The 22411-nt window shown below is 37.8% G+C and overlaps 1 long non-coding RNA gene across 2 annotated transcripts in view; it reads right to left on the bottom strand.

The window, feature by feature from the left end:
* Positions 1-22411, bottom strand: part of LOC145241551 (uncharacterized) — a 1723551-nt gene that overhangs the window by 591319 nt on the left and 1109821 nt on the right. For both annotated transcript variants that reach the window (XR_013862573.1, XR_013862574.1), the window contains exon 5: positions 19999-20046. This is a non-coding gene — a long non-coding RNA (uncharacterized LOC145241551). The remainder of the gene's footprint in view (positions 1-19998; positions 20047-22411) is intronic.

The following is a 22411-nucleotide window of genomic DNA, read 5'->3' as shown; positions in this document are numbered from 1 at the left end:
TAGTCAGTAAAACATTCAATTAAAACCTTTCAAACGGATTTTGGTAAGGTGTAAATTTGGATTACAAGGCCAAGCAAATTAAAACACAAACGTTGAGCAGCTTTGATTATGGAGGGTCATGCCTTTTAAGCAAATTGTTGATATCACATTACCAAACACCTTTAACGATATATATCTTTTATATACATTTACACATAAACTTATACATATATACACCCACATCCATACACACACACGCACACTCACACCCGCCCACACATACATATACACTCGCACACACATGCACCCACACACGCATATATACACATATACACTCACACACGTATATATCCACATATACACTCACACACACATGCACCCACACCCACATATATACACATATACACTCACGCACACACACCCAAACACGCATATATACACATATACACTCACGCACACCCACACCCGCATATATACACATATACTCTCACGCGCACACCCACACCCACACACACATGCACCCACACTCATATATACATATACACTCACACACACACACACATGCATGCACCCACACACGCATATACACATATACACTCACGCACACCCACCCCCACATATATACACATATACACTCACACGCACGCATATACCCATATACACTCACACACACGCACCCACACACGCATATATACACATATACACTCACACCCCCACCCCCACATATATACACATATACACTCACACACACCCACACACGCATATATACACATATACACTCACACACACATGCACCCACACTCATATATACATATACACTCACACACACACACACACATGCATGCACCCACACACGCATATACACATATACACTCACGCACACCCACCCCCACATATATACACATATACACTCACACGCACGCATATACCCATATACACTCACACACACGCACCCACACACGCATATATACACATATACACTCACACACCCACCCCCACATATATACACATATACACTCACACACACCCACACACGCATATATACACATATACACTCACACACATATATACACATATACACTCACGCACACACACATCCACACCCGCATATATACACATATACACTCACGCACACACGTATATACACACATATACACTCACGCACACACACCCACACAGGCATATATACACATATACACACACGCATATATACACATATACACTCACACATATATATATATATATATATATAATATTTTAAATAAAGTACTAGGCGGAAGTTTCTCGAGAGCTCATCCGGTTATCATCTCGTCAGGAGTAAATCGATAGCAATCTAAATAATATTGTAACGAAAATAAAGAGTTCTATTGGGGAACTTATTAAATGTGCCAAACGTACGGGGACATTAAATTTATTTACGTTTAAAAACGATTAAAATATTGGCACAACAGGGGAGAAAAAAAAAGCGGGAGAAAAAATGCAAAGTTCCCCAAAGAGAAGCATTGCGTTTGCTGTTTCTTTTTGCCAGCACAAAGAAGTTGACGCATCGCGATAGAGACGGCCTCTAAAATCTTTAAATTGTTTTTAGAGTCCGCTCTATGTAGGACCTCGAAACAATCTATCGTCCGGTACTATGAATCCGTTATGTTTAATTCTACATCTAAACCCGCTGCATATTTCAGATATGTTGACGACACTTTTGCTATTTTTCCTTCGCAAAGTGAAGCATCGATGTTTTTTAATAGGTTGAATTCTTTACATAGGGCTCTTAAGTTCACTATGGAAAGTGAGAAGGACAATTCGCTTCCTTTCTTGGATGTTCTTGTCGAACTCTTTCGCACTACAATTTATAGAAAGCCGACATTTACTTGCCTATATGTGAACTGGTTGTCTTTTGTACCTAAATCACGTAAGGTCGACTTAATTAATACTTTGGTACACAGATCCCTCGTGATTTGTTCGCCTAACAGATTAGATGTTGAATTCGATAAGATCAGGGAAGTATTCATCAATAATGGTTATCATGTTGACCTTATTGATGATTGTATTTTCAAAAAGGTTGCGGATTTTAAATCCCCTAAGAAGTTTGGACCCTTGAAATGCCCGGTTTATTTGAAATTACTGTGGATTGGGGAGGGGAAGAATAGAATTTCCAAACAGATTCGAAGAAGTGTTTACGACTGCTTCAATTCGGTGTCCTTGCTTTTGGTATATACTACGAGAACTGCTTTTCCGTCTTTCCGGAAGGATAGTTTGCCTTACACCCAAAATAGTAATATTGTATATCAGTTTCGATGCCAGTGCGATGCTGGTTATGTTGGGCGAACATCCTTGCACCTTTTCACTCGTATGCACCAGCATGTTCCATCGAAGATCAGCACAGGGAGGATGGGGTCTGGTGGTCTCCCTCCTTCTGCAGCCTTGGACTCTGCTATTGGCCAGCATTTGGTTGACACCCCGTGCTGTGCCGATAGATATACAATAGATTGGTTCGAGGTGCTACATAGAGCGGACTCCAAAAACCATTTAAAGATTTTGGAGGCCGTCTCTATCGCGGTGCGTCAACATTCTTTGCGCCGGCAGAAAGAAACATCAAACGCATTGTTTCTCTTTGGGGAACTTTGAAATTTTTTTCCCGCTTTTTTTTCTCCCTCGTTGTCCCAATATTTTAATCGTTTTTAAACGTAAATAAATTTAATTTATGTCCCCGTACGTTGGCACATTTAATAAGTTCCCCAATAGAACTCTTTATTTTCGTTACAATATTATTTAGATTGCTATCGATTTACTCCTGACGAGATGATAGCCGAAAGAGCTCTCAAGAAACTTCAACCTAGTACTTTATTTAAAACTGTATACAAATTCTGTACCTCCAAACATATATATATATATATATATATATATATATTTATATATATATATACATGCATATGAATCCACACACATATATATACACATGAATCAGCACACATATATATATATATATATATATATACACATACATATGAACACGCTCATATATATATATATATATATATAGATATATATACACCTATATGTGAACTCACGCACACACATATATACACACATACATGTGTACTACCGCACGCGCATATACTCATACATGTGCATTCTCGCACATATATACATTTTCCGTTTAATAAGGTCAACATGATAATCATGTGCACTCTCGACCATATTGACACATACACAGGAGAGAGAGACAAGGAGAGAGAGAGACAAGGAGAGAGAGAGACAAGGAGAGAGAGAGACAAGGAGAGAGAGAGACAAGGAGAGAGAGAGACAAGGAGAGAGAGAGACAAGGAGAGAGAGAGACAAAGAGAGAAAGAGACAAGGAGAGAGAAAGAGACAAGGAGAGAGAAAGAGACAAGGAGAGAGAAAGAGACAAGGAGAGAGAAAGAGACAAGGAGAGAGAGAGACAAGGAGAGAGAGACAAGGAGAGAGAGAGAGACAAGGAGAGAGAGACAAGGAGAGAGAGACAAGGAGAGAGAGACAAGGAGAGAGAGACAAGGAGAGAGAGACAAGGAGAGAGAGACAAGGAGAGAGAGAGACAAGGAGAGAGAGAGACAAGGAGAGAGAGAGACAAGGAGAGAGAGAGACAAGGAGAGAGAGAGACAAGGAGAGAGAGAGAGACAAGGAGAGAGAGAGACAAGGAGAGAGAGAGAGAGACAAGGAGAGAGAGAGACAAGGAGAGAGAGAGACAAGGAGAGAGAGAGACAAGGAGAGAGAGAGACAAGGAGAGAGAGAGACAAGGAGAGAGAGAGACAAGGAGAGAGAGAGACAAGGAGAGAGAGACAAGGAGAGAGAGACAAGGAGAGAGAGAGAGACAATGAGAGAGAGAGACAAGGAGAGAGACAAGGAGAGAGAGACAAGGAGAGAGAGAGACAAGGAGAGAGAGAGACAAGGAGAGAGAGAGACAAGGAGAGAGAGAGAGACAAGGAGAGAGAGAGAGACAAGGAGAGAGAGAGAGACAAGGAGAGAGAGAGAGACAAGGAGAGAGAGAGAGACAAGGAGAGAGAGAGACAAGGAGAGAGAGAGACAAGGAGAGATAGAGACAAGGAGAGAGAGAGAGACAATGAGAGAGAGAGAGACAAGGAGAGAGAGAGAGACAAGGAGAGAGAGACAAGGAGAGAGAGAGACAAGGAGAGAGAGAGACAAGGAGAGAGAGAGACAAGGAGAGAGAGAGACAAGGAGAGAGAGAGACAAGGAGAGAGAGAGACAAGGAGAGAGAGAGACAAGGAGAGAGAGAGACAAGGAGAGAGAGAGACAAGGAGAGAGAGACAAGGAGAGAGAGACAAGGAGAGAGAGAGACAAGGAGAGAGAGAGACAAGGAGAGAGAGAGACAAGGAGAGAGAGACAAGGAGAGAGAGAGAGACAAGGAGAGAGAGAGAGACAAGGAGAGAGAGACAAGGAGAGAGAGACAAGGAGAGAGAGACAAGGAGAGAGAGACAAGGAGAGAGAGAGACAAGGAGAGAGAGAGACAAGGAGAGAGAGAGACAAGGAGAGAGAGAGAGACAAGGAGAGAGAGAGACAAGGAGAGAGAGAGAGACAAGGAGAGAGAGAGACAAGGAGAGAGAGAGACAAGGAGAGAGAGACAAGGAGAGAGAGACAAGGAGAGAGAGAGACAAGGAGAGAGAGAGACAAGGAGAGAGAGAGACAAGGAGAGAGAGAGACAAGGAGAGAGAGACAAGGAGAGAGAGACAAGGAGAGAGAGAGACAAGGAGAGAGAGAGACAAGGAGAGAGAGAGACAAGGAGAGAGAGAGACAATGAGAGAGAGACAAGGAGAGAGAGAGACAAGGAGAGAGAGACAAGGAGAGAGAGACAAGGAGAGAGAGACAAGGAGAGAGAGACAAGGAGAGAGAGACAAGGAGAGAGAGAGACAAGGAGAGAGAGACAAGGAGAGAGAGAGACAAGGAGAGAGAGAGACAAGGAGAGAGAGACAAGGAGAGAGAGACAAGGAGAGAGAGAGAGACAAGGAGAGAGAGACAAGGAGAGAGAGACAAGGAGAGAGAGAGAAGGAGATAGAGAGAGAAGGAGATGGAGAGAGAAGGAGGAGAGAGAGAAGGAGATGGAGAGAGAAGGAGGAGAGAGAGAAGACGGAGAGAGAGAAGGAGGAGAGAGAGAAGGAGGAGAGAGAGAAGGAGGAGAGAGAGAAGGAGGAGTGAGAGAAGGAGGAGAGAGAGAAGGAGAGAAAGAGAGGGAGAGAAAGAGGAGAGAGAAAGAGGAGAGAGAAGGAGAGAAAGAGGAGAGAGAGAAGGAGAGAAAGAGGAGAGAAAGAGGAGAGAGAGAAGGAGAGAGAGAAGGAGAGAGAGAAGGAGAGAGAAGGAGAGAGAGAAGGAGAGAGAAGGAGAGAAAGAGGAGAGAGAAGGAGAGAAAGAGGAGAGAGAGAAGGAGAGAAAGAGGAGAGAGAGAAGGAGAGAAAGAGGAGAGAGAGAAGGAGAGAAAGAGGAGAGAGAGAAGGAGAGAAAGAGGAGAGAGAGAAGGAGAGAAAGAGGAGAGAGAGAAGGAGAGAGAGAGGAGAGAGAGAAGGAGAGAAAGAGGAGAGAGAGAAGGAGAGAGAGAAGGAGAGAGAGAAGGAGAGAGAAGGAGAGAGAGAAGGAGAGAGAAGGAGAGAAAGAGGAGAGAGAAGGAGAGAAAGAGGAGAGAGAGAAGGAGAGAAAGAGGAGAGAGAGAAGGAGAGAAAGAGGAGGGAGAGAAGGAGAGAAAGACGAGGGAGAGAAGGAGAGAAAGACGAGGGAGAGAAGGAGAGAGAAGGAGAGAAAGACGAGGGAGAGAAGGAGAGTGAGAGGAGGGAGAGAAGGAGAGTGAGAGGAGGGAGAGAAGGAGAGTGAGAGGAGGGAGAGAAGGAGAGTGAGAGGAGGGAGAGAAGGAGAGTGAGAGGAGAGAGCGCGGCATACAGACAGGAAGACATATGGAGACATGAAGACAGACGGGCATGCATGCGGACGGACATGCAGGCAGACGGACACGCAGGCAGACAGACATGCAGGTAGACGGACACGCAGGCAGACGGACATGCATGTAGGCTGATATCAGATAGATAAATATTTTAAAATGCTATTTAAACTACTTTTCGGATTTTTCTCAGCTTTATTTACTTATGCGCATATTATTTTTAAGTAGGGAAAATATTTTTAAACCATGACAAACATAATTACATAATTGTTTCCGCGGTGCATAAGTGTCGTCATGAATCAAATATAACACGCTGTAAGAAATAAAATGGGGTCACACAACACCTTAAACTTTAGGAAATATAAACTTTTCCTAATTTATTTGAATATAATCTGTAATTCGTGAGTCTGTTTAATAAAAGGATTGGCATGAATAAACGTTGAAATATCAAGTAAAAATAGTCTCCATAAACATACAGTACTGTTTCCTTGTATCACGACACAACTGCGCGGCTAGACAAACATTTTCCCAGCCGTGAATAAAACCTACACCCGTCGCATTGACAATCGGCAGCTCCCACTATCAGACCACGAATCAGATCGTTAATAATTCTCCTAGAGTGTGTATTTAATCAACACTCGCCCGTCACAACTGTGCTCTAAACATCAATGTGTTTACTTAATAGTGGGCGTCGCTTAATAGCTTAACTACGCGTCGGGTGAAAATACATTTACAAAGTGCTAAACCCAAAGAAAATAGGCTTTAATTGTCAACCACATACATTACTGTTTCGTTGTGCCACGGCTCATCAGCTATGCATACACCTTCCCTCAACCGAAGATCGAACCTACAACCATCGCATTGGCAGTCGGGTATGTATGTTTCAAGTGTAACGTTATACTTTGTATTTAATCTCATGACCAGCAGTAGTTAACACCTTTTTAACACTGATGAATATGTAATTATAAAGTACCTGTATGTACCGTGTAAAAATATTACAAACTAAGATTGGAAAGCATGTGTGGGGGGTAGCTAGTAACCGCGATGGGGCCGTGTCGCAGTGGATAGAGGTTGTCAGTCTCTACAGTTGCAGGTGAGACTTATCTGAACATAGCAGTTCAACACTACCTAAATCCGGTCAGAGACTAACTTGACCAAAACGTGGTGAGACGAGATACAAATATGGATGGCAATAATTGCTGATAATGCAGTTAGGAGATTCGGAGTACCTATCCCGAAACGGTTACCACCTGACGAAGCCCCGGGGTAATAGTTGGCTGAGACATTGTGAAACAACTAAAGATGAGGATAATACTCCGCAATAAATATATTATTATTATTATTATTATTATAAAACGGTGTCTACATTAATATATATATATATATATATATATATATATATATATATATATATATATATATATATATACAGTGATGATCATATTTATTGGCACAGGAAAATAAAAGTTAAATTTTGTCTAATAAATTCTAAAAAAGGGATTAAATTAAAGAAAATAACAAAGTATATTATGTATTTTTAACTGGCCTTTCCGATGCAGCAATCGGATTTTAGAAAAAATAAATAACAAAGGAACAACAAACATAATTGCAAAAAACCCTTGTTCAAAATTATTGGCACGGCTTTGTTTTTCTTTTAGTATCAGTATAATATCAATCAATTTCCGGTTTACGTGCTTTCTGAACTTTTTTATAGCCATATTATGCTTGTTTAACGCTAATTCAGTGAATAATTTTTTTCAGATAATTTTTAGATAGCGATTTATTTAAACTATTATAAGTGACTAAATTATAATTTTCAATCGCCATGGTTAAAACTAAGGAACACAGCGAAGACGTCAGGAAGCTTGTTGTAGCATGCCATACCAATGGGGAGGGCTATGATAAGATTTCAAAGAAGCTAAACCTTCCCAAATCCACTGTTAGAGCCATAATAAACAAGTTCAAATCGCAAGGCCACGTTATGAGTTTAGAGGGTAGAGGGAGAAAAAGGATTCTTTCCCCAAGAGATGAACGGAAAATTGTTAGACAAGTAAAACAAAACCCAAGGATCTCTGTTGGGGAGATTGTTGATGAACAGAGCACCTCTGGAGTGAATGTATCTCGACATACAGTTGGTAGAGTTTTGAAGAGAGCTGGTTTAAAAGCATGTCGTCCGAGAAAGACTCCCTTATTGAAGCCTATGCACCTGAAAGCAAGGCTAGCCTTTGCAAAACGTCATATTGATAAAGATGTTGCATTCTGGAAACGTGTTCTATGGACTGACGAAACGAAAATAGAGTTATTTGGCCATAATAAAGTGTCTTATATTTACAGAAAATCTGGCGAAGTTTTCCTGCCTAAGAACACCATACCCACAGTGAAGCACGGTGGAGGCAGTTTGATGTTTTGGGGATCCTTTGCTGCCTCTTGACCAGGGAGACTTGTTAAGGTCACAGGTAGCATAAAAAAGGAAGATTATGTTAAAATATTGGATGAAAACCTGAAAGCCTCTGCTAAAGAGCTCTCACTTGGTCGTCGTTGGTGGTTCATGCAAGATAATGACCCAAAGCATTCGGCTAAACTGACTAAGAAATGGCTTGAGGACAATCATATTAATGTTTTGAAGTGGCCATCACAAAGCCCAGACCTTAATCCAATTTAACATTTATGGAGAACGTTAAAATTGAGGGTAATGCAAAGGAAGCCTAAGAATCTAATTCAATTGGAGGATTATTGTCAGGAAGAGTGGGCTAAAATTACAACTGAAGAGTGCAACAACTTGGTTGTAAACTATGAAAAGCGACTGAGGAAGGTAATCAGGACCAAAGGCTATACTATTGATTATTAAATAAATCGTGCCAATAATTTTGAACAAGGGTTTTTTGCAATTATGTTTGTTGTTCCTTTGTTATTTATTTTTTCTAAAATCCGATTGCTGCATCGGAAAGGCCAGTTAAAAATACATAATATACTTTGTTATTTTCTTTAATCTAATCCGTTTTTTAGAATTTATTCGACAAAATTTAACTTTTATTTTACCGTGCCAATAAATATGATCATCACTGTATATATATATATATATATATATATATATATATATATATATATATATATATATAAGACTCATTTTCAGTGGCATAATTTAATATTAAGTTTTGCCAAAAAGCAATACTGCAATGTGCAGAAGTTGAATATTCTAATAAATGTTCACTCTATATGGTTGGGTGCAGAGCGTTCATAGTTAGTCAATTGCACAAAATATTTGCCAGTTTACTTGGAGTAAAATGCAAGTCTATTAAATATAAGGAGACGTTGCGACTGAGGCCCAAGTTCAAGAAAAGTATTGGTTATCAACAATTACACCGATGATTGTGCACGTGCGATTGTTTTATATAAAAATATTTTAAATCTTTTTTCCAAATATTTATATCTATAATATAAAGCTGAACGTCTGTGCGTGTGCCTTGCAACGAATAGGCTCCTATATGGTTGACTATTATAGACAACTGATCAAACATAATGATAAAAGATGTATCGAGACACAGAAATGGGTACGTTTGATCTGGCATAATGATGATTCATTAAAATTGTGGGGTCTGCGTACGCGTCTGGTCCAAAAAGTATGGAAATAAAAAAAAAAATAAAAAATTGTTAAAGTTTTTATTTTCGTATGCGTGTACATAAGAACACTTTGATAAGTATGTTTTAACTTAAATAGGGATGGTATAATCAAAATTGTGGGGGCTGCGCTCGCGCCTGGCTTTCATAGAATGGAAATAGGCACATGCTTAAATAAACACCTCTATATCTCTCTGCGTAAGTATACTTTGATAATTATGTTGCAGTTTGAAGAAATATGGTATACTAAAATTATGGGGTGTTCGTTCGCGCCTGGCCTCAATAGAATGGAAATATCTCACAAAGTTTAACAAGTTGTTTTAATATAGACCAACGAATGTTGTGATAAGTTTTTCAGTGTGAACAGGTATGGTATAATACATTAGACGTTTATCTATTTTATTTTTACTTTAATAATATTTTGCTTTGGTTTTGATACCCTCAAATTCGAAGCTGTCTCTTTACAACCCTTCCTTTTCATAACCTATCATACTTTCATAAATCAGAGTCCATTTTGTGTAAGCTGTTTTTGAACCCAGCTAACGACGGGTACGTTTGCTAGTGTGCATATATATATATATATATATATATATATATATATATATATATATATATATATATATATATATGTGTGTGTGTGTGTGTGGGTGTGTACAACTATGTATGTACAGGCAAATAAATACACACAGACGTATAGTTTTATCTATATAGACAAATACTACACATTTTCTACACTTAACATACTATTCTTTTAGAACGATTAGTTTATTAAAACCAAAGGCTCCTTGTCAGGCAACATAAATCTAGTTTGTCCGCTATTCATCATAGCTGGTTCTTAAATGAAAGAATCTCTCTCTCTCTCATATATATATATATGTATATATATATATATATATATATATATATATATATATATATATAAATAACACTTATATTTCAGCCCGGCGTTGCCCAGGTGTTTGGAAGTCTATGGAGAGCAAAAAAGAAAAAAAAGCGGCCATTTTTTTTTATTTGACCCTTATTATGACCCTTTAACATGAAGTGTTTTGGACTTAAATCAAGTTATTAAGTTAGATCCATGTCCAAGGAATACATATCTCTAATTTCAAGTGTTTAGACCAAAGATTGTCGGAGGAGTTTGGTAGAGTTCGTAAAGGACACATCGTTGAACTTTGACCCCTTAGAAGCCAAATTTCTCGCCGAAAACCGACTACAAGTAATTTTCCAAATCTTAATACCATGTATATTAAATTTCCAGCATGTACACTGAAAATTGTCAGTTCTTGCTTAAGAAAATGTACACAGACAGTCAGACAGACAGACATACACACACCCACAGACACTTTCAATGTGTATGTGTGTGTATGTATGTATGTATTTGTGTGCTTATTAAGAAAGCATGAAAAATTAGTATCTGAGGGCATAAACTGTCTATTGATGTGTTTTATAATTATAAGTTCATTAAAAATGAACCACCGAAGCCCTGTCTGTGATATACACTTTATAAATTCAATTAGGAAGCATTTAGCAATGTTTAGTTTTTTTCACAAACACTGTTGCCTTCTTTACTATTATGTTCGCTTTTTACATTTATATGAGTGTAATTTCCGCTAATTCTGCCATTTGGTGTTGCTCTGCAAATAATGTCTTAGAAACAGAAGCAAACAGTTTAATTGTGTCTGTTCAAATCTTCCACCCAATAGTAATTGTCACTTGCGGGACTAATTTCTGCTAAATAATGAAACTTGTGTCAGTACGTATAAAGATAAAATACGGTGATCTAACGAATGTAGCTATGCAATTGATCTAATTGAATAGTCGAACAATTAATAACTGTACACTGCTATATTTACTGAATAACTGTTTACTCAAGAGTTGTTATTGTGTAGTTCCTTTTGACTATTACGATACCAGGTGTTGATAAGAGATACATTGCTCCCAGACCTGTTGTAACTATCGCCTTTGTTAACCCAATCGACAAAACATGATTATAATATGAAGATATACCATTCTGTGAGGGAAGTAGCACAGACATTTACACTATCAACCTCACTCCAACAACAATCGATAAGGTACATAATCAGCTGAACGAAAATCGCTCGACAATATCAAATTAGTTTCTTTTTCAATAAATGACTGATCGATATTCAATTGTCTGGGGAAGCCATTTTTCTGATACATCCACAATTCGCTAAGACTTAAATATATGATTACTTTCTATAAAATCCGTTTCTATTTTATTATAAGCATTGTGCCGTTCAATACGGAATCGTGTATATTGCCTTTTCAAATTGTTTTTAAACTTTGTGTTGTGTTACTTACAGATAATAATGGGCTCTCCTACTAAGTATAAAATCAAGAGTATTATTATCACCAGTTATGCACAATATTGCACTCAGGAAACCCAGACTGGCGTATATTCACACTTTGCATTTGTTGTATTATCTTTTGTGGTAAATACAGTTGTCTCCTTCTCCAACATCAGGGGTCTACGTTCTAACCTTCCATAAGTTGAAACCAATTACAGGAGACTAAACCAGATTTTTTTTTTAAGTGAAACCGTCATTGGACAAGCTATTTCCCTTGAAGAGTTCGCAATTAAAGGATACGCAACCTGAACTTCTAAATCTGACTTCCAAGATCGCCATGGGCATGGACTATGTGGCTATACTAAAGATGGCTTTCCATATGGTAGAGACAACTCCAGAGATGATCCTAACTTACCCTATATGAGCTTCCGAGTTGCATTAGCTCACACTACTGCATTTATATTTACTCTCTATCGCCCCAACAACAGCGGAGTAACTATCTTTAAAAGGATATCTGAGAAAATTGACCAAGTCCTATCTGTTTATCCGTCAGCTAACATTCACGTATGTGGAGACTTGAATGTTCACAGCCTGAAATGGGTGACCCACTCAAACAAGACCGATTATGAGGGGAGGTTCTGTCATGATTTCTCCATTGCTTATGACCTAACTCAGATTGTTCAGGAGCCCACCCGTGTGCCCGACAATGACTGCCAGTATGCAAGTCTACTAGACCTTTTTCTCACAACTTGACTTTGTTCAGTTTCTGTTCTGTCGCCTCTTGGATCTTTCGATCACTGTTGTATCAATTAAGATAAAAAAAGTAATAAGTCCTAAGATGTACCTCTCCATCGAAGAGTGTATCGATACACTAAGGCTGACTGGGATAGCTTCCGTACATTTATATCTGATCTACCCCTTCCTTCCATATTTAAAAAGGATGTGTCCTCTATAGTATTAGACCTGACGGAATGGTAAATTGTAGGCATAGACCGTTTCATACCCTCAAAATGTCGCAGCAAAAACTTTACAGCCAGCCATGGTTTTGTCCAGAATGTGCCGCTACCATTGCGCACAGAAATCACTTTTTCCACTGTTACTAATGTAATAGATGTATGGAAACTAAAGCCGCTTTCAGGACTGACAGCAACTACTGTAAGAAAGTAATAAAGAACGCAAGTGAGTTGTATACTCAGTCCGTCAAGTCCAAAGTAGATGAGCAGCGGCTTGGTTCCCACCAGTTTTGGCAAATAGCAAACAGAATCATGAACAGAAGCGTGTGCTCTATCCCAACTTCAATCAATGGACCTGATGTAACCTCATCAGCATCAGACAAAGCCAAACTCTTTGCCAAGAATTTGAAGCTAATTCTACCCTTTCCGACCAAGGCCACCAACCCCCAATATTTCCTCCTGTATCAAAACACGTTATGTGATATAAATATACCTGCACGTTATGTTGCCAAGCTAATCGAAAACCTTTATTCCAGTAAAGCGACACGCCCTGAGGGGATTCCAAATATAGTACTCCAAAATCTGCAACCAGCACTAGCGCCCATACTTACAAAACTGTTTAAACGTTGTCTTAAGGAGAATGGCTTCCAATTACCGTCGAAAAAATCAAACCAGTCTGCCATGTATTTAAGAATTCAGGTCAATAAGTTTCCTGTGCATCACGAGTAAGTTTCTGGAATCTGTAATCAACCATTTCAACAAAACCTTTTTAGTGATACACAATATGGTTTCCGTTTTGCTCGATCTAAAGCAGATGTACTTACAATTATGTCTCATAGTATTAGCAAATCTCCCGAGGGAGGAAACCTTTATAGGGCAACTGCTCTTGACATATCTAAGGTATTGGATAGGGTATGGCATTAAGGTTTACTTCACAAGATCTCCAGCTATGGTATAGCTGGAAATGTCTTCTCACTTATGAACCTATCAGAAAGAAATGATTTAATAAGATTAGTAGTTGAGAGGCAACAATCAGAAGCTCACAGTATTAATGCTGGACTCACTCAGGGATCCATCCTGGACCCAAATCTATTCCTGATCTAGATTAATGATCTTCCAAATCACACCCTTACATCATTCGTAGACATTTTTTGCTGATGACACTGATTTATGGTAGCCCATCTAAGACAGTAAACAACCGAGTTCTCTTCTATTCTCTTTCCTCTGCTCTTGAGCACGTGGTACAATGGGGAAAGTGGTGGCTGGTTAATTTTAATGCAACTAAAACCAAGCTTCTCTCTTTACATCATCAACACTGATCCACATCTGGCATCAATTGAAATTAATGGCTCTCGTCTTGGGAGTCCCCACATTTTGACAAGCTTCTGGGCTTGCCCGTTACTTCTGATCTTAAATGGAACACTAACATCTAATCTGTTGCCAAAGCCGCTGGAAAATGGCGGGATCTTTCTATCGATCCCGTAGATCGATCACTGCTGATGCAATTCTCTACCTATATAAGAGCCAGATATGTCCAAGGATGGAATACTGTTGTCACATCTGGGCAGTAGCTGCTAAAAGGGACTTGCTCTGCCTTGATAGAGTTCAAAATAGACTTCGTGGCCTCGTAGATGTCCTTTTCTCTTCCTTGCAACCTCTATATCACACAAGAGATGTTGCGAGTTTGTCTCTGATGTATCGTTATTTTCATGGAAAGTGTTCGACTAAGCTTCAATCTATGGTCTCCTCTCGCCAAGCTTTCACAAGTAACACTCGTCTGGCTGAAAATACTATCAATAATTCCCCTCACTATCTGTGCCTAAACCGAAACGTAGATTCTATGAACAAAGCTTTCTTAGAACTGCACGCCTGTGGAATTGTCTTCCGTTTTCCTGCTTTCCGGCATACTGCAATATGGTCGTCTTCAAGTCTTACGTAAGCAAGTTCTTGATGAGCCGTTCCATATAAGTTAACAAATTTACCGAACTGATTACTATATTGCCCAATTTCTACTGTACACTCTTTAACCCTTATCCTCTAGCGGCATCTTGCCCTTGATAATGTGGTGATGCCTGTTTTAAAAAATATCCATTAATTCTTGAAGAGTGTATTTCTTCTCGACTTTAAAATTATGTGTGGAGATATGTATAATCTATCTGTATAATTATAAAACTCAATTGACCTTGTAACGCGTGATATAACCCCTTTTTCGGTTTACGACATCCAGTTGCGCATGCGCGCATAAAATTTAACCCAGAACAACGTAAACAAATAAAGACAAAACCGTTCTTTTGCAGATTTTGACTTGCGCACTGAAATATTAACGTTATTACTTCGAAATTATTTAACATGGAAAGAGTGGAGGTCTTTTGCAATTCTTTATTACAGCTAGACTGTCGCTATTTTCTTACAACTAAACAACTTTAGCCCGTTGACAAACATTACAATTTTAGTAAAACCAAGACTGCTACTACTCTCTATCCGTCCCTTTCCCTTCCTTCCTTTTTTATTTTTGTTTACATTTCTAGATACAAAATAGGTGTGTGAGAACGCTAAATTCGTAAACACATTAACTAATCCGTGTCAGTAATAGTTTTATTTTATTTATTTAGGTTTTATTTTTTTATTTCAGGTTTTATTAATTATTTTTTTTAATTTTAAGTGTCTATAACTTTGTTGAAGGAGTCCAATATGTGTTTTTCGTTATATTTCTCATCAGTAGGACCATGTGTGTTTTTGTTGCTAAATGACTTTCGTTGGAGAGTCATGTTAATTTTCGATTTTTAGCGATCATTCGGAAAAATAGGTAACTTTTCATGAATAGGGAGGATTTATTTTTATGTTTGAGTGATCCGTTTGTGATTTTTAATTTTAATATACTTTCATAGAAATGTTTCTATTATGTAAAAAAAAAAAAATATTTACGTCACAAGTGTCACGCACATACACGAATTCCATAGCTTATGTAATATACTGACCCAACGGGTCATGGGTAGTCTAGTCTATAATAGAAATCTCAAATTTATGTATGTATGTATGTTTGTATGTATGTTTGTATGCCTGCCGAAAACTTTCGACATAAGCGAAGGAGTGTCACGTCATCGTTATCGTTTCCAAGCACGCCCCTCTGGACGAAAAGATATCGAAAAATTGTTAAAAACATTAATTTCTTCACCTCAAGACGGCCTTTTGCTTCAGGGAAGGGTCGCTTTTTTGCCCATATGTTCAAAAGGCATATCCTATTTTCGAATGAATTATCTTAATTAAAAACTTTTTCACTTTTTTCGCTTTCTTTTCCTAATTCGTTGTACGAGTTCGAGCCTGCCAACCTACTATCACATTTTTTTTTGTTCAACATACACCTCCAAATATCCGGGGAACGGCAGCACCCAGGCTAGAATTTTATATTCGCCTTTTTATTAGATTTGCATATTTTACACAAATAAACATATACGGTGTACTGAGACTATACATCAGATAAATAATAACCTTTGATGGCTAAATGATTTAGTTTCATTGCCGTTGAAATTTCTATAATTTTGTAAAGTAAAAGATAGAGACAGCCAGGGAATTACACACAGAAGTTGTCTGGGAAAATTATCTTTTTATCTAGAAATTGTTTTTATTTTACCATGGCCAACCCTCGTTTGATTGTTACTATGGAAGTGTGTTATGTTACGTGCTATAAATTTCGGCTTTAACTACATAACAGAAGTACACACCATGTAAGTCCTCTTTAGCACTCACTTGACCAAACAGAAATGCACAACTATGGTTAAAGTATTGTTTTACATCCTACACATAATTAAAGGACCAGCCCTAGGACTCCTCCATAAATTGGCAATCAGCAGCTTTAGATAAACAGAGCACTACCAGATTAACAGTTTACTTGACAGCTTACTTGACAGTATATTTTGTAGATTTTCTCTAATTAATACTGACTGTGAATACGAAGGAAAAACGTTACGTATGACTCATAGTTTCATCATGAATAAATCATGGAATGTTTTTATTTGTTTGTCTATATCTGTAATATCAAGTTTTTTTTGGGGGGGGTTTACATAGGCATCACTACTTATCAAAGCCCAGAGGTCACACAAGGATAAGGGTTAAAGAGTGTACAGTAGAAATTGGACAGCATAGTAATCATTAGTAATGAAAATTTGGTAAATTTGATAACTTATATAGAACGGCTCATCAAGAACTTATTTACGTTAGACTTGAAGACAAACATATTGTAGTCAGCCGGAAAGCAGGAAAACGGAAGACTATTCCACAGGTGTTCAGTTCTAAGAAAGAAGCTTTGTTCATGGAATCTACGTTTAGGTTTAGGCACAGATAAAGCGTTGGGGGGAATTATTGATAGTGTGTACAGCTAGACGAGTGTTACTTGTGAAAGTTTTGCGAGGGGGACCATAGATTGAAGCTCAGTCGAACACTTTCCATGAAAATAACTATACACCAGAGACAAATTCGCAACATCTCTTGTGTGAGATAGAGGTTGCAAGGAAGAGAAAAGGACATCTACGAGGCTACGAAGTCTATTTTGAATTCTATCAAGGCAGGGCAAGTCCTTTCTAGCAGCTCCTGCCCGGATGTGGCAACAGTATTATATCCTTGGACGTACCTGGCTCTTATATAGATAGAGAATAACATAAGCAGTGAGATATTTACCGGATCGATAGAAAGATCCCCCCATTTTTCCAGGGGCCTTGGCAACAGATTTGATGTACGTGTTACATTTAAGATCAGGAGTAATTGTCAAGCCCAGAAGCTTGTCAAAAGTTCATTAGATCATGAATTATCATAAGTGATCGATATAAAAAAAGGTTGAGAAATATGAAAAATGAAAATACCTGATAACTCTTTTCCATTAGAAGCCCCATGAAAGAGTATGCCACGCTGTTGGTCGCGTGTTTTGGTCGATTTACAAACGACACATCAATAAAAATTGTGTGCTTCTTTACCTCTATTTGATTACTAGAACTGATTATATTTAAGGATATCTTTGTAAAGATTCAGCGTACAAATCACGCAAGATCGCATATATTGTTTAAAATTATAGAAAAAAAAAATAGTCGCCATGCCAGACCTCAGCATAGGAATTCAAAACTATCGATAGCAGAACTTAGAGAATATTTTATATGAAGTTGTAATAATTTAAATAGATTTACTTTAGTAGTTCAGTTTCTAAACGAATGTAAGATTTCCATCACTGACTTATGAAATAATATATTACTGTGTTGTATAACTTCGAATACTTTATAAACAATGGGATAATACCATCATCATCATGACGGGCTCCTTACCCGGACCTATGTGACTCTTCTTCTCCAGAGCTTCCTGTCTTCCATCAGTTGCCTCAGATCTTCAGGTTCACAGTTGGCGACGTGTGCTATTTGTTGGATGTACGTGGATCAAGGTCGTCCTCTGTTAGCGCTCCGTATCGTGGAGTCCATAGCAATACACCCACCAATTAGTGCTTGCTCATTAAATCATTTATCTCAGATAGGCTCATAAGAGTAGTGGTTGATGGGCAGAAATCACAGGCCCACAGTATTAATGCTGGAGTCCCTCAGAGGCTTTCCTGGGCCCAACTCTTCCTGATCTACATTAATGATCTCCCAAAACACATACTTAAATCTTTCGTTGACATCTATACTGATGACACGACCATCTATGGCAACGCATAAAAGGTCGTAAATGATGATCTCTCCTCTGAGCGCGTGGTGCAGTGGGGAAAGAGGTGACTGGTTATCTGTAATGCATCTAAGAGAAAGTTCCTATCTCTACATCATCAACGCTCTGATCCCCATCTGGCATCAATTGAAATGGATGACTCCCGTCTAGGGGAGGCCCCATGTTTCGATAAGCTTCTGGGTTTGACATTTACTCCTGATCTTAAATGGAACACATACATCACGTCTGTGGCCAAGGTCGCTGGGAAAATGGTCGGATCCTTCTACTGCTCCAGAAGATATCTCACTAATGATGGAATTCTCTATCTATATAAAAGCCAAGTACGTCCAAAGATGGAGTACTGATGCCACATCTGGGCGGGAGCTGCTAAACCCAGCATATCCTGCATTGACAGAGTACAAAATAGACTTCGTGGCTTGGTGGGGGTGCTCTTTTCTCTACCTTGCAACCTTTTTCCCCACAGAAAAGACGTAGCGAGCCTGTCGTTGTTCTATCGTTATTTCCATGGCAAGTGCTAGTCTGAGCTCAATTCTCTGGTCCCCCCTCGCCAAACTTTTTCAAAAAACACCAGACTAGCTGAAATCACCGTCTATAATTTTCCCCACTCCTTATCTGTGCCTAAATCAAAACGGAGATTCCATGAACAAAGCTTTCTCATAACCGCATTGCTGTAACTGTCTTCCGTTTTCCTGCTTTCCAGCTGACTACAATAGGGTCGCCTTCAAATCCAACGTAAACCAGTTTGTGATGAGCCGTTCCACTTTAGTTAACAAATTTACCGAATTCCAAATACTATCGATTACTATATTGCCCAATTGAGTACTGCACACTGTTTTACCCTTATCCTCGAGTGGTCTCTTGGCATTTATAAGTGAGATGACTGTGTTCAAAAATGTTTGGTTCGTTTAAAATATATTTAATTGAGAGAAAAGTTTAATATTTTTTTCGACGATATATCATTCACTTCTGTATTAAGGAGAAATACTGTAACCTTAAAACACGATATAGACGATTGATAGACATTTATGGCGCACTGTTTTCATTATCCCACATACCCTTCATGCGACGTCTCATTTTACTCGAGCAAAGGAGTCTAATATAACAGAAAATGACATTCCGAACAAAACAGATTCTTTTTCTATAGTATTTAACGTGACAGATGTGGATTACTGCTTCGCTCATATCGTAAAATAATTATGCAGTTCGATGTATGAAGCATTGTAAGACACTTGCGAGACATTTCTCATTTAAATAGTATGTTAAAAATAGTTATTGTTATATGATTCCATATGGAGACCCGTGCAATAGCTACATTTAATGTAATCGTTTTCACATAAAGGCTATCTTGAAATTAGATATGAAAAATGTCAAATAGCGAGAGAGATATATAGTGAGTGAGATGGATTTTTTGTAGTATACGCATTCATTACAAATAGTATATTTCAGTTATTCTAGTTCGGTGTACAAGATATTTAAGCGCTTTTATACACACTAATAATATCAATACATAATATTTTCTCACCTTAATGTTCGAAAATCCAATAAGCAAAGGGTACGTTTCCAAACATGGCTGCAACAATAAATTTAAAATAAAATAAGCTTTCATATTTTACAAAACCAAACGATCACGAAAACATTACGATAAAGATGAGTAGACGTCTACAATTTATTTATTCAATTAACAAAGCTTCTTTCTTAGAACTGAACGCCTGTGGACCGCTGTTCCGCTTGCCTGCTTCCCTCTCGACTTCAACCTGGATGTCTTCAAGCCCAACACAAATTCCTGATGAACCGCCCACTTAGTAATGCAAATTTACCAATTCTCCAATACTATTACTACACTATCCCTTTGATTACTGCACACACAATAACCCTTACCCCCAAGTGGCAATTGAGCCTTGATAAGTGGTGAACCCCATGTAAAAAAAAGGTAGATTGTACTAAAATTGCTGCTTCGTGGGATGATTTTGCCAAGATATAGTTAATATTGTCCTTAGCATACGGGTGTATGTGCCGTCTAGTTTTCTTTCCAATTTTTTTTGTTTATAATACCACTAATATTATACTGTTTGCAATAGTGATTTAAACATTTTTTATGATATTGTTTATGTAATAATGTGAAAGCTCGCTCGATAGCATCGCAGACCTGAACGTTTGGTTTCATGTAGTCTTATTTGTCTTAGCTGTTTCAGCGTATCTTACATTGGCGGTTGTCGAGGGTTGTGCACGCATTTATGAAAATTTAATGAAACTAAATAAGAAAAAACAACATAAGACACATGCTGAAAATATAAGTTAACATATGTGTGCGTGTGCATCTAGGCGACACCACCGATTCGCTTGAGGTTAACGTCTGCATCTACACCTAATGTTGAGGTCGTTTTCATCACTCAATTTTTCAATTCATTTTCACAGCGTTCTTTCGATTGTGCCAAACATGTCATCGCTCTAGTCTCAGCAGCAGTTGACAATTTAAGACTATACTTTCGAGAACTGTTGCAAAACCAACGACCACACCTAAACATGCACGTAAAAACTAATTATATGTCAGTTGTTTTTTATCTCGTTTACTGAAACACGTTCAGTTATCATCCAATTAGCTTCTTTTTGATGGTCTTTGTAAACAACGCTCTGTCTATTGCTCTGCGGATAAACAAATTACATGTTTCGTGGATGATATTTTTTTTGTTTTTTTTTCACCATTTCCAAACTCTTTGTACTAATTCCTTTCACTCATTGTAGTGAAACATTGAAAATAAGTAAATTCTTAAAATGTATCAATGCTTAGTACTTGCGAGCAAAACTAATCGAGCATATGCTTATTTTGTTATATAGAAATTAAAATATGCATTATTTTTATATATTTATTTAATTCAATCCATGATCATAAAGCACTGATAAATAAATTGAGTATGTTTTACGGATTTTCAATGCACACAATTCATCACAGTTAAATTGTATTTGATTTCATAAAAATAGTGTAATCAAATTAATATGAAACCATTAATTCAGTTTATACAATTTTTTATCAATATATGATGAGTTTATACGTAGAAACAAGGCATAGCTCTTTAGTTCCAGGAATATATTTTACCATTTGTGGGAGTAGACTATTTATTATTTTCCTACAAATGAACATATACGCGAGAACGAACACGGTTAAACTTAATAAATTTTGAACTTGTGTGTAATTATATTTTTTATGTAAAATTAAGTTGAATGGATTACTTCCTCTTTGCAGATAATACTAGGTTATTTGGTTTGATCCAAATATAGCGATCACTCAAAGCGATGTCATAAATGTAAGAAACATGATTGTTTTCTTCCCGATGTTACATTTCGGGATACTTAAAAAGAATTTACAGAAGACAGCGGGTATCCGAAAGTGTATATTCTAGTTGCCAATTTTCATTGACAGTTTCCATTGCAATATTATAGCTGGTCTAGGTTTTTCAGAATTTACTACAATGCGAAATTGTATGGTTACTAATATTGGATGTGATTCTAGGTTACAAATATCGGTGGTGGCTCAAATTCATTATTATATCTGATGCTCTCTCATATATATATATATATATATATATATATATATATATTAGAAAAAAGAGAGAGAGAGGCAAATAGATATGTGTGTATACACATGTAATTATATATGTTAATTTTCTTGAGAAATTTTGAAATTATTTTTCACTCCTAGTGTATTTTACACTATTTTGTTGAGAAGATCAATTAATGTTAAATATAAAAAAAAACACGTATAAAATACCTAGAAATTCCCGCTTTACAACGTTGCCCGGTTGCAACATGCCATTTACTCATAAAAAAATTAAACTACATTTGTTGGTGGGACATTCCTAACGTCCTAATAGAACAGATGTCGGAATTGACAAACCGCTCCTCCTTAGATTAAGGATGTCATATAGAATAGACACGAC

Source organism: Euprymna scolopes, chromosome 20 (genome assembly GCF_053919585.1).
Source record: "Euprymna scolopes isolate OS-2025 chromosome 20, ASM5391958v1, whole genome shotgun sequence".
Lineage (NCBI taxonomy): Eukaryota > Metazoa > Mollusca > Cephalopoda > Sepiida > Sepiolidae > Euprymna > Euprymna scolopes.
This window is presented reverse-complemented; position numbering and strand designations above follow the sequence as displayed.